The following is a 13,448-nucleotide window of genomic DNA, read 5'->3' as shown; positions in this document are numbered from 1 at the left end:
GTAACCTCTGAGAGTGTTAATTCTTTTTGTACATATTATAAAGTCCTTTTGCAAATATTAGTCTTTGAAAATAAAATTATTGGAAACTTTATGTACACGATTTCAATCTTCAATTATTCCTTTATTTCTTTAGAGCAGCATAAGATAATATTTTTCAGTTTTGTTGTATTACTTGTAGTCACTTTAGGCTGAATACAGTAACCATGCGGATACACAATATCAGAGATTGAAGCAAAATATATAGGTTTTTAATAAATAGTTTTTCCAGAACCATTATCAACAGAAACCACGTTACCTATCCACTTCGAACGGTTTGATACAGTATAAAAGTAAACCAAAAACTCACTACTAACTATCGATACAATTTTACTGTGATGTAATAATACTTTACCGATTCAGGCTTTAACTTCCTATCGAAACAGTTTACAACCTACTTTAACCATACTTATAAAGTTTCACAAGCCATCTCAGGAAAAATTACAGCATCGTTTATGTTTTGAGGCTACACTTGCTTAAAATCGTTCGTTACTAAATTGCATATTACTACCTCAAGGCTAATTATTGTCGATAGATCATTTCTTCGTGACCACTATAACACGATTTATTCACTACATTCCGTAGCAAAATAACTACCAAAAGGTCCCTACAGTTCAGAATTATACAGAAATTGTACACGTAACTACGAGAGCATCGAATACGTATCTGTTCAGCTGACAGATACTAAGTCTTAATACTAATTCTCAACGACTAACCGTGAGGCCTTCCCATGGACTTACGAACAGTCAACATACTGCGTAATAACCATAACTGCTGCAGCCGACGACCGGGCGCGTGTTATCTACTGTACACGCTACGTCGCTCATCCACTTCTGCAGGGGAGGTAGTGGGAGAGAACATTGGAAGATAATTTGACGCTCCATGCTTTCTCCTACACGTCAAAAAACTAAAGAATCCCAATTGCAAACCAATTTCAAACCTTACATCACGGAATATCAATACACAAGGTCTGCTTACGAAAGTAAGATAATGCAAGGCAGGAGAATCAGCAACGATTGATGGCATGAAGATGCAGAAGCTAATGGAAACCACTGCATTAAAGACACACAAGTTTTATCAACAAGGCACATGGGCTGCAGTTGAAAAACTATCAAGATGATCTGTCCATTGGCAGAAGATTCCGAACGAATTATTCCTCTTATTCCTCCACCTCTCGGATCTCCGGGGGGGGGGGGGGGGGCGGAGTACTGCGAAGGGGAGGGTGACCATGAGAAATAGATGGGGTAATCAACGAAAGAGTTAGAATGTCAGAAGTTTGAACGTGATAGAGAACAGGAAATCTGAAGAAGTGCAACAGCTCAACCAAAAAATATAATGGAAGTCAGTTAAGTAAAATGGAACGAAGACAATGGCCGGCCGGGGTGGCCGAGCGGTTCTAGGCGGTACAGTCTGGAACCGTGCTACCGACCGGTCGCAGGTTCGAATCCTGCCTCGGCATGGACGTGTGTGATGTCCTTAGGTTAGTTATGTTTAAGTAGTTCTAAGTTCTAGGGGACTGATGACCTCAAAAGTTAAGTGCCATAGTGCTCAGAGCCATTTCAAGACAATGATTTTTGGTCAGAAGACTGTGGATTAACATCAACAGCATCATAAATTGGTGTAACGCGATTCATTATGAATAGGAAGTAGTGAAGAGTGTTACTGTGAACAGTTCGGTAATACGGTTGTTCTCATCAGATTCTACAGCAAACGAACGCCGACAACAATCTTTCAGATACACATGCGACGTGACACGCCGAAGATGTAGAGATGCAGAACGTATATGAGGACACTGATCGAGTAATACAGTATATAAAGGAAGATGAAAATCTAGTAATCATCGGGAATGCGATTTAGGGGGAGCTGTAGAAGGAAGTGCTACAGGAGAATACGGGCTTCATTTTATGTCAAAGAGAAGAGAAAGGCTAACTGATTTCTGCAATAAATTTAAAATAGCGATTACTCAGTTCAAGAATCACAAGAGGAGGAAGTATAATTGGAAAAGACCCGGAGACAAGGGAACACAGTAGCTGAATTACAACGTGGTCAGAGAGAGATTCCGAAACCAGATACCGAATTATAAGGCGTACCTAGGAGCAGATATACAATTTACTAATTATTAAAAGTAAATTAAATTTAAGAGTCGCGCTCTAAATAAACAGTGTGGAAGGAAGTGAGATAGTGAAGTACTGATGAGTAATTAGACGCGTTTGAAGTTCGCTAAAGATCGGAATAATGCAGTACCGCTATGGGCAGTTCGGTTGATGAGAAATGGACATCACCAAAAACAGAAACCACAGATAATGGACAGACAACATAGCAACAAGGAAGTTAACTGCCAAGAAACCCTAGGTAACAGCTGAAATGCATTAAATGATCAACGAAAGAAGGAAGAACAAATATTTTCCGGAAAATACAGGAGTACAGTACTATAAATCACTCAGTAAAGAATTAAATATGAACTGCAGGGAAGCCAAGGCGTCATGGCTGCAAGAAAAGGGTGCAGAAATAGAAAAAGAAATGTTTTTCGGAGGCTCTGATTCATCATATAAAAAGATTTTAACAACCATCTTGAAATGAAAAGCAAGGGTGGCAACATTAAGCGTACATCAGAAATCTCACTGATAAACCCAGAGGGAAGTGAAGGAAGGTGGAAAGAGTTCATTCAAAGCATACTTGAGAGGGAGGAATTGTCTAATGATCTGATACAAGAAGAAACTGGAGTTTATACGGAAGATATAGGGGATGCAGTATTAGAACCATTATCTGAAAGAGCTGCGACAGGCATGAGATCAAACAAATCAGAATAATTAGATAACATATCATTGGAATTTATAAAACTACTGTGGAGGTTACACACAAGTTACTATTGAAGTAGATGTGCAAAATCTATGTGACAGGTGTCACACCATCAAACTTTAGGAAAAATATCATCCACACTATTACTAAGATAGCAAGATAGTTAATTTAGAGGCATCCACTTCAGTTGTGCTAATTATTTATTCAAACCAGGAATGGTTTCAGGGTTCTAAAATCTAATCTTCAGTTATCTGTAATTATTGTATTTGATAAAAACTTAACTTGTGGTTGGGCCTGTCAGTGAAACAGCTCCAGTCACAGCATGTTGGAGGACCCGGCAGTCGCATGGTAGGAACGCCAAACGCAGGACCAATGGCCTGACAGCATATTATGTGTTACCAAATACAGTAATTTCACACACCTGAAAATGGGATTTTAAATTCCTTAAACCGGACGTGTTTTGAACAAATGGTTAGTACATCTGAAGCGAATCATTCTAAATTAATTATCATGCCTTTCAGTTGCAAATGTTCTACATATGAAATCTTCAGAAGAATGCAAAAGTAGATAAGAGCGAGACCTATCGCAAATTAATTGTAACTGCTCATTCTCCCAAGCTGTTGACAAGCACGCGGTCCATTCGCATTAACGTGAAGACCTGCGAAAAGCCTGAAAAGCGATACTTTGCAGCGCGGACGTACAGGGAGAGTGTCAGTGAGGTTCTAGAAGGTCCTCTAAAATGACGTGAATCCGATCAAAACCGACAGTTTTTTTTAATTTCTCCTATTTATTGTTGTGATACCGGAATAAAAATTCAGTATGTTAATTTCACATCCTTGATAATGACATATTCATGTATTACGTTATTTTTAATTTAATTGCAATTATTATTTTATGTCAACTGTTGTTTCACCTCGTCAGTTGGAACGAATCTGATCACCATTGTATTTCGTATGCAGAAACGGAATCAGACTTCCAGTGGAGTGAAACCGACCACTATTTTGATTTTTTTTTAAATTGCTGTATTTTCAACAAGATTTTACAGTTTCTAAACCAAACAAATTTCAAGCAGATTAAACTTGAGATGTTTGCTACAAAAACACTTGCATTCACGAAATTTGACTAACAAATATTAATTTTTAGTTATTTTACGGCAAAATCAGTGTGGAAAGTATTCCCTCAATGTCATAATCATCTATCCCTTCAGAAATAAATTTACCTCCCCTTCGATGTTCTGGAACAACTTTTTTAATAATTTGGGCTTTTTGTACCTCAGTTGCATCGACAGTTTCTCGAAAGACAAAATAAACATTACCATCGAAAACTTTCTGTCATTTCATAGGTGTCATGAGATATATTTTAAATTTTACCAATAAAAAACCTGAACCTTTTCTTCGCAGGAAATTTTACTACGGTGAAACCATTTTCTTTAAATTCATGCAAATCTTTATCCTTCCCCTTGTCCATTTCTTCGATTTCTCTTGACTCGCACTATTCTAGATCACTGTTAGATATTCCGGATAGGGACTCCGTGCTTGCAGCCTCCTCACTGTCATTTTCATTGAAGTCACTGATAACAATTCCTTTTCCTGAAGTTAATGCCAATCGCTTTGCTTGGTGCAGCTTTCCTTTTGTTTCATTAGAGTGAACTTGTTTCAATTCCATTTCGACGGCGCTTTAGGTCCCTCTAATTGCCAGCCATAAGGCAAGACAATTTCAATAAGCCATGATTCAAATATTGTTAGAGCAAACTAACTACTTTGATTCCTATTATAGCCTGTAACAGTTATGCCCCTTCATTGTTTTGCCCTATAAGCTGTGTATGGTGGAAGGACTGAGCCGTCGGCAGCTGCTGCTACGATCTTACTGATATTTGACCTAGAACTATTCACTATCCTTTAAGGTTGTCCTGTGCCTCGATTCACTATTACTTTCACTTGTCGAGGATCGCTACAAACGTTTGTCTCCTCATAGTTTATAATGTTGGAGGGAGGGACACCACTGAAGGTCACTTCAAGGTTTTTGAAATCAATCGCTGTTTCTCTGGTAACCGCTGCCTTTGCCCTCTTCACATTTTAGCTTACACTAACCGTTAGTTCTTTATTTCTTTTCAGAAAAGAATTTACCCACATCGTGCCCAGGTCGATTGTCACGAAATATTTTTCAGTCCTCCATGCTCGATTGAGATTTGCCTGTACAATGTCCCTAACATCATTATTCCTCAAAGGAAACCTCCATTTCGTCAACACAATAGTCCTTCAACCCGGCTTTTTTCCTCACTATTGTTTAACGCTGGCTGGCCGCCTGATTTTTATTTGTACCTTTCCGTAAGTTTGGCATTTAATGTGGTACATGGAACTATGTATTGCTCTGAAGCTTTCCGGATGCTCAATATTCCTGATTTGACAGCTTCCACCCCTTTTAGAAGAAATTCTGGTTTGTAGTTAGATTTCCGTATTGGTCTCATAACCTTCTGGTATATTCTTATGATCGGATTCCCCCTACAAAATTGCAATTTTGTTATTAGTCCTGCATAGTGACTAATCAGTATTAGGAATGCACAAAAAACGAAATTCTATCACTTAAGACGTTCATGTGCAAGCAATAATAATGCAACTCACATTTCGGAAGTAACAGGAGCCCGCAGAAAATTTTTCGCACTGTTGTGTTACCTACACGAGGGTAGCCCAAGAACCATACTCCTACTGACAATGCGATCTGCTGGTTGCGCGCACTCCAACACGCCATTTTTGTAGATAGATTAGTCAAGAATTCACGACAATGGTCGTCTGCAATTGAATAGAGACGGGGGGATGATATAAAATGTAATATATATTGGAAAACTGAATAAAACTTCGCTGCTTAAATAATTAAAAGGGAAATTTTGAAAGAATGATTAAAAAAAATTGGAAGGTACACATATATGAGTGAACTTAAACGGGCTCTAACATAAACAGACCTTCAATATTTAATTCATTTATTCAAAGTTAAATTTACATATTTCTTTTTCTTGTTACCGCCATTGTATCGCCCCTCTTCTGCTCACGCAAATTATCATTGCGTGGTTCGATCCTCCTGATGCAGGAGTTTCGGCGCGTCGCGGAGAGATGAACAGACGGGTATCGTCGCCGTGAATGTACGACTAAACTTTGCCATCTCGATGACTTCCTTTAAGACTTTCTAATGCACAATTGGAATACACACTTCTGAACAGTAACAATGCGGAGGAACTCGTCACACGTCCACACGCTACCACTTACAGAGACAGACAAACGAATATGAAGCAATTAAAAATTGAAGAGCATCTCTCGACCTCTTGTTTCTATGCCAGTGTTATCTATGGCACAAAATTATTTTGGAAAAACCGGTAACTGATCGGATTGACACCACCTGATCGGATTCACCTCATTTTACAGTACCGACGGAGATATGAAGCCAGTCAACTCCATCGCTTGGCCAGCTGCGCAGTTTCTCGCTTGAGGATACATGCCGCGAACGAACACCCCGATCGAGTTAGTCCCATAGGTTATAGATGGGCTTTAAATCCTTGGAGTTTGGTGGCCAAGGGAGTACGGTAAACTCACCTCGTGTTCTGCGTGACACGTTGCACGGTCCTGCTGGTAGATGCCATCGTACCGAGGAAAAAATAAGTAACATATAGGGGCAATTTAAGGAGATGGGACCTGGATAGACTGACTAAACCAGGGGTTGACAGAGTTTCAGGGAGAGCATAAAGGAACGATAGACAGCAATAGGGGAAAGAAATACAGTAGACGAAGAATGGGTATCTTTGAGGGATGAAGTAGTGAAGGCAGCAGAGGATCAAGTAGGTAAAAGGACGAGGGCTAGTAGAAATCCTTGGGTAACAGAAGAAATATTGAATTTAATTGATGAAAGGATAAAATATAAAAATGCAGTATAGGGAGCAGGCAAAAAGGAATACAAACGTCTCAAAAATGAGATCGACAGGAAGTGTAAAATTGCTAACTAGGGATGGCTAGAGGACAAATGAAAGGATGCAGAGGCTTATCTCACTATGGGTAAGATAGATACTGCCTACAGGAAATTAAAGAGACCTTTGGAGAAAAGAGAACCACTTGTATGAATATCAAGAGCTGAGATGGAAACCAAGTTCTAAGCAAAGAAGGGAAAGCACAAAGGTGGAGGGAGTATATAGAGGGTCTATACAAGGGCGATGTACTTGAGGGCAATATTATGGAAATGGAAGAGGATGTAGATGAAGATGAAATGGGAGATATGATACTTCGTGAAGAGTTTGACAGAGCACTAAAAGACCTAAGTCGAAACAAGGCCCCGGGAGTAGACAACATTCCATTAGAACTACTGACAGCCTTGGGAGATCCAGTCCTGACAAAACTCTACCATCTGGTGAGCAAAATGTATGAGACAGGCGAAATACCCTCAGACTTCAAGAAGAATATAATAATTCGAATCCCAAAGAAAGCAGGTGTTGACAGATGTGAAAATTACCGAACTATCAGTTTAATAAATCACTGCTGCAAAATACTAACGCAAATTCTTTACAGAAGAGTGGAAAAACTGGTAGAAGCCGACATCGGGGAAGATCAGTTAGGATTGTGTAGAAATGTAGGAACACGTGAGGCAATACTGACCCTACGGCTTATCTTAGAAGCTAGATTAAGAAAAGGCAAACCTACGTTTCTAATATTTGCAGACTTAGAGAAAGCTTTTGACGATGTTGACTGGAATACTCTCTTTCAAATTCTGAAGGTGGCAGGGGTAAAATACAGGGAACGAAAGGCTATTTACAACTTGTACAGAAACCAGATGGTAGTTATAAGAGTGGAGGGAAATGAAAGGGAAGCAGTGGTTGGGATGGGAGTGAGACAGGCTTTTATCCTCTCCCCAATGTTATTCAATCTGTATATTGAGCAAGCAGTAAAGGAAACGAAAGGAAAATTCCGAGTAGGTATTAAAATCCAAGGAGAAGAAATAAAAACCTTAAGGTTCGCCGATGACATTATAATTCTGTCAGAGACAGCAAAGGACTTGGAAGAGCAGTTGGACGGAATGGAGCATGTCTTGAAAGTACGACATAAAATGAACATCAACAAAAGCAAAACGAGGATAATGGTATGTAGTCAACTCCGGTGATGCTGATAGAATTAGATTAGGAAATGAGGCGCTTAAAGCAGTAAAGGAGTTTTGTTATTTGGGGAGCAAAATAACTGATGATTGTCGAAGTAGAGAGGATATAAAATGTACACTGGCAATGGCAAGGAACGCGTTTCTGAAGAAGAGAAATTTGTTAACATCGAGTATAGATTTAAGTGTCAGGAAGTCGTTTCTGAAAGTATTTGTATGGAGTTTAGCCATGTATGCAAGTGAAATGTGGGCGATAAATACTTTGGAAAAGAAGAGAATAGAAGCTTTGGGAATGTGGTGCTTTAGAAGAATGCTGAAAATTACACGGGTAGATCACATAACTAATGAGGAGGTATTGAATAGAATTGGAGAGAAGAGAAATTTGTGGCACAACTTGACTAGAAGAAGGGACCGATTGGTAGGGCATATTCTGAGGCATGAAGGGGTCACAAATTTCGTATTGGAGGACAGCCTGGAGGGTAAAAATGATAGAGGGAGACCAAGAGATGAATACACTAAGCAGATTCAGAAGGATGTAGGTTGCAGTAGGAACTGGGAAATGAAGAAGCTTGCACAGGATGGAGTGGCATGGAGAGCTGCATCAGACCAGTCTCAGGACTGAAGACCACAACAACAACAACAATAAGGGTGGACATTGTCACCAAGGATTGATGCATACTTTTGTTGATCCATTGTGCCTTCCAGTATGAGGATATGACCCAGGGAACGGCACCAACACATTTCCCGTACCATACTGCTCCTTCCTCTTGCCTAGACAGTTGCGACAATTGTTGCAGGGCCTTGTACGCCAACAGCCATCGGTCTGATGGATCATAAAACGTGATTGATTTGAAAAGGCCACCTGTCAGGACGCAGTGGACGTCCAGTTGCGGCAATGGCGTGCAAATTCCAGCCTTCGACACCGAGGATCAGCAGTCAGCATGGGTGCATGAACGAGGCGCCTGCTGTGGAAGCGCATACGCATCACCGTCCGTTGAACGGTCAGTGAGAAGACACGGCTGGCAGCCCGTTGGTTCATCCGGGCAGTCAGCTACTCAAGAGTTGCCCTTGAATTCGCCTGTGCACAAGGCACACCAGTGTCATCTTGTGGCCTATGGTGCAGCACAGTCGCCTCGGCGAGGATTTTCCTTACAGCCAGTTTTTCATCCATGGTTTTCTTTAACCACAGCAGCTCGCGAACAATTTACAAATGTTTACACCGTTGGCCCGAAAGCCAACTATCACGCCCATCTGGATGTCAGATAAATCGCTTCGCTTCCACATTACAACACAGATCGCACTATCTTCCGCGTCCTCCCGACACTCATTGTGTCACCGTCTGTGAGTAGATATTGGAAGTTGACTTCGAACATGAGAATGGAAAAGGAAAATGATGATCTGTTAGATGGCGGTCAGTTTTGTTTTAGAAAAGGTATATGTGTTGGGCAAAAATATGGGAACACCGGAAGCACATTACAATGTGTGATGCGGTGTAGAGACCCGTTGACATTGAAAACAGCTTCCACTCATCTCGGAAAGATATAAAGATAGATCCTATACGGTTTTCAGGAGAATATTGTGCTATTGTTTCTGCAAGGTTGTGGCAAAATGACTTTCTCCAATTGCTGTAAAGTCCAGGTTTCATACCTTAGGCAGCACAATTTCTTCTTAGTAATTTTTCCTCACTGGAGGGTCTTTTGGAATTGTAACTTACCCTGAAATCCCTGCTTATAGATTCACTTCGTGTTGTCATGATCAGTCAACAGATACTTTCGTCTGCGTTGTGAATTAGAGGATGATGTTTTGCAGTTTTTTCTGCATACTGTATAAATCTTCTCTAGGGCCCTCTTAAAACAACAAAGCGTTGGTTCCCATGGTTACAGAAGAGCCCAGCATACGAGCGCCAACAATTTCCTCGCGTTAGTGTTTACTTTGCTCCGATGTAATGCACTCACAACTAGACCGAACGTTTTTTCTGACCATGATTGACACTTGCAACGTGTTGAGGATATTGCACGGATTCCGTTGATGGTCAAAACCTACATTGCGTCCTGCAGTCTTGGCGAGCATCTGCATCTGTGTTAGAGCATGTGGCGCTCACTGTGCTTCCGTAGCCTTGCCCTACCCACGCATGTACTCGTGAATAAATGAGTTAGTAGAAGTGCTTTATTGGAAAGAATATTTATGTTCTCCGATGGCGTACGTTGAAAACCACAAGTATTTCGTCACCGATTGGATACCGCTCAGGCTGTAAATAATTGCTATTGTTGTGATCTTTGGTCCGAAGATTGGTTTGATGCAGCTCTCCATGCTACTCTATCCTGTGAAAGCCTCTTGATTTCCGAATAACTACTGCAACCTACATGCTCCTGAATCTGCTTGCCTTTTTCAGCTCTTGGCCTCCCTCTAGGGTTTGACGTTCAGTGACCCATCCAGGCTGTTGCCCTGCAACTACTGAAAACGCTGTTCCCATCTTCAAGAATAACACGTTTGTCTGGCTTTTGTCCGCCCGTTCTGGTTTCACTTACGGTTTCTGCTATCTTTTTCGCTGAGAAACGAAACCCACCTCACCAACAGCGATGTCCACAGTTGGTGGGGGATCGGGGGGGGGGGGGGGGGGGCGGGGCGGGGTGTAGGTGGAGGGGGGAGGTGTAGTATCCTCAGTATGTGCTCGCTGAACCTAAACATCCTACCAGTCTGGCCTATGTACGACATTTCACAGTCACTACACTCCAATCTGACACTGAATACTTATCCTCAGGGGGGCGTTCATTGTGAATGTAATTATGCCGGAAATTTTCACCAGTATTGAAAACAACACGCACATCTTCATTCTTAAGAAGCTTAGCCAAACCATAGGAGAAGTTCCCCATGAACTAGATCTCGCACACCAGAAAACATGAGGATACTACAGTTTGCTCAGAAGGGGAAAATGTTGAATCTACTCGGGTAGTTGGAAATTGGTAAACACCTCGTTGTCGATAAAGACAAGTCGCTGAACGGTCAACTGATTATCAGAAACCGAGCATATTATGGTAGAATGCTTCCAGTGTTTGGAATGTTGCCACAATGATACCTTTTACTTTGTCGTCAGCTAATTTTACATTTCTTTGTGTATGAAGTTAAGGGTGTTCTGTTGCAAACGGGGCTTATTTTATGGTACATGAGTTTTCCTTTTGTATTCTGCAGCTTATATTTTTATTCTAATGACGCCTTTGCCAGTGGTTAGCAATGCTTATGACCGCCCCTGTTCCTGATCCTTTGATGTTTCGATTGTTGGTTTTTGTATCCATAAGCTGTGCAAGCACTCTGATATTTAGCCTTTTTAGTTTATATCATAGTTTTAATGACATAATCTGATCTGCTATTTTTTGTCATCATTTTAAGTAATTATACTGTTTTATACAGGGTACCTTAATGTACTTTTGGCTGTTTGTGGTCGCCATGGTTTGCTTGAAAGCATATTAATTTATTACGTTTACGTACTTTTTATGTTTCGTGAACTCGCCTGATGCCTGTCATGCGCACCACCTGGGCACCTCCAGCTACACGAAATGCGGGGTTTATGTACCGTTCTGACACAGCAGTATCTGTGTTCACGCCAAAAGCACATTGTGCTGCGTGTGGCTCACACCACCTTTATTTTTCGAAGAGTGGCCCTATTTCGAACTACTATGACAGTGTCAGCTGGTGCGCCCAAGACAACATGCGATGTGTAGAAGAAATTTCTCCTCCACCTTTCTGTACCTTCTTGGCGATATACTGGCGGTTTTCTTTTCTTTTAACCAGGTTCACTTCGCATTTTATGTGATTTTGTAACGGATGGGTTATATATTAAGTTACTGTTGCTTCTGTTTACCATTTTATACGGCTATATGACGAATGGGTTTCATATCCAGCTACTTTTACGTAAGTTTCTATTACTTTCAGTTCATTTTACCTGCATAGTCGTGCAAGATAGGACCGTGCCTCTCTCTCTATCTGTCAGTAACTGATCGTTTCCTTGTTTTTTATAGATAATCTTATGATTCTCCGGAAGGATGAAACGTGTCATTGATGTAAAATAATTTCGCAACCAAGACTGTTTTTCCTACGAATAAACGCATTCCGAAATCATTTTAGTACCAAGTAGTTTTACTACCGTCTTATATTTCCAAAAAAATGTATTTGCATATTACCAGTGCCAGAAACGTTCATGATGTCTTGGTTTATCATATATATATTGAGCAATCACGTCCTTGTCACAGACATCATATGTTTCTCTACACGTACAATGATTTGCAGCACAAAACTTAAATTGAGCGAAGCGTAAGCTAGGTTACAATTATCTGTCGGGGAGGGGGGGGGGGGGGGGCAACATAAATTTGATGCCAGCCCTTATGTGTAAGTAAGGGCATTAATTCGTACGTACACAACCTTTTGTAATCCTGGCTCATTTCTTCGTTCTGTTTCGGGAATTCTGAACACACTAAAATAATGGGTGAAACTTCTAGTACTGCTATCGTCGTTGGGAACCAGCGTTTCCGTGGCAGCACTGGTTAGTGTCCCACACGCTGAAGTTCCTCCCCGTCACTTTCGTCGAGCAAAGTTGCGAAAATAAAGTCGGCAGCCTGGCTGCACGTTCTCCAGGCGGCAGCAGCACGACACGCACGCGACTTGGCCGCTTTTAAAATTGCGTCACCGCCGATACAGGAAATATTACTTGTGAACCCCAATTAACACACTCCTAAATTTCGAAAAAGTTATGATAGAGGTCACTACTCCCCTTAGATCTACGAGAAAAAGTTGGACAATCATAATTTGAGCAGTACTCGTCTACAAGCCCTGTAGCTATTTGTATGATCTCCGTTAGACAATTAATGCGACCCCTATGGCGGAAAACACTATAGAGGGAACAGTACCCCTTCAACCTACAAGGCCGATTCCTAGAAACGAGAGGACAGTAAAGTCTCTGGTTAAGGCCTCACAAATACGACAATTAGTTTCTGCAGAAAGACTATGGACTGTTTCCTCGTTAAGACTGTCTACATCCAGCTATTATTTCTAATATCTTAACAGATGACACTCTCAAAAACTAACACCTGCTTGGGTAACACTTGCTTTATGGTGCCCCCAGCAGTTTTCATTGTTTATGCACGACGTATGTACATATTGTGAACGATAATGCTTGTTGGACACTTGTTAATTGCCTAACAAGTTTTCTGAATTTAACTTGTATTTTTAGTTTTTACAACGAAAAGTGCGTTAAATATGGCGCGCAAACGTAGACATAAAGCTAAGCTTCAGCCCAGTCTCTTACCACACCTTTATTCCGCTTTCACATTTGTTGGCTTCGCCAACTCAAAATCGTATTGTCATCTGCCAACATAACTTAGACCTCCGGCTACGCTAAGGACCAACCTGTTACCGCAACCAGGACCTCAAGGTGTAAGGCACTCTACCCCTCTAGCCTCATGTGGCCCAAATCAAAACAAAGCAGCCTTCAA

The sequence above is a fragment of the Schistocerca americana genome, chromosome 5 (assembly GCF_021461395.2).
Source record: "Schistocerca americana isolate TAMUIC-IGC-003095 chromosome 5, iqSchAmer2.1, whole genome shotgun sequence".
In the NCBI taxonomy this organism is placed as follows: domain Eukaryota; kingdom Metazoa; phylum Arthropoda; class Insecta; order Orthoptera; family Acrididae; genus Schistocerca; species Schistocerca americana.
Note: the sequence above shows the minus strand (reverse complement) of the source record.